Raw genomic sequence first — 1,002 nt, forward strand, 5'->3', positions numbered from 1 at the left:
TGCCCGCCACGCCGGCCCGGCACGGGTGATCCACGCCAGGACCGGGTGGCCCAGGGGCCCGCCGTCTCACTCACTGGGATTAAATGTGGCGCACCACGCCTCTCTCTTGCTGTCTCCTCCTTCCCGCCTTGGGAACCGGCCGGGCCTCGCGTGGGTCTGAGGCGGCAGGCGGCTTCCCCTTCTCCAAGCCGCCTCTGGCTTCGGACGCTGCTCGTGGGCCTCCGTGTGGCCGCATGGGTGGGCGGTGGCGTGGAGGGAACCGGGCGCAGGGGTAGGGGAGGGGGCGGGACCGCCCAGCAGGGCGGCGGTCGGGGCCGCTCCCACGGGCACAGGGTCTCGGCGTCCCGGGGGGCCATGCAGCAGGTGCTGGGGCGCGCTGAGGCGCGGTTAGGACCTCGGGGCGCGTCCCCGGGTGAGTTGTGTTCCGTGGGCCCCGAGGCCTCTTGGTGCTGCCAACTCTGACTCCCCGGAGAGCCCCAGCTGCGTCTTGCCGGCCTCCCCGGAGTCGGCGGCCTGGGGGCGGCCAGCGTCCCCTCTGGCGCTGTGAAGGTGGCGGGGTCTGTCTGGGGCCCGGGGCCAGACACTGGGATCTCGGCCCCATCCGACGGGGCTGCCCGCTTCTCCCGCTGGGGCCGGGGTGAGCCCGTGGGGGGACGTGGCTCCTGGCCCGCCGCCCTCCTCACCCGGACCCGCCCCCAGGCTCCAGTCTCCTCCCGTGGCGGAAATCAAGGAGACGCTCCGGACTGGGTCTCGAGCACATGTTTATTGGCGGCTGCTGTGTGCACAGCCCCAGCCGGGCTGAGGGGCGCGGCGCCCCGAGGCTCTGCCACGCCTGGGAAAGCCACGCCGGACACGTTAAGTAGCGGTAGCAGTGGTCGCGAGACGGCGGAGGGTAGCGGCCAGGTGACAGGCGTGAGCGGACCGCGCCCAGGGCCGGCCGAGCGGACGGGCCGCTCCGGCATTAGCTTGCTTAGCGGCCTGGCCGCGGTGCTCCGGCCCCCT

The sequence above is a fragment of the Condylura cristata genome, unplaced genomic scaffold (assembly GCF_000260355.1).
Source record: "Condylura cristata isolate star-nosed mole 26May11 unplaced genomic scaffold, ConCri1.0 scaffold00268, whole genome shotgun sequence".
In the NCBI taxonomy this organism is placed as follows: Eukaryota; Metazoa; Chordata; class Mammalia; order Eulipotyphla; family Talpidae; genus Condylura; species Condylura cristata.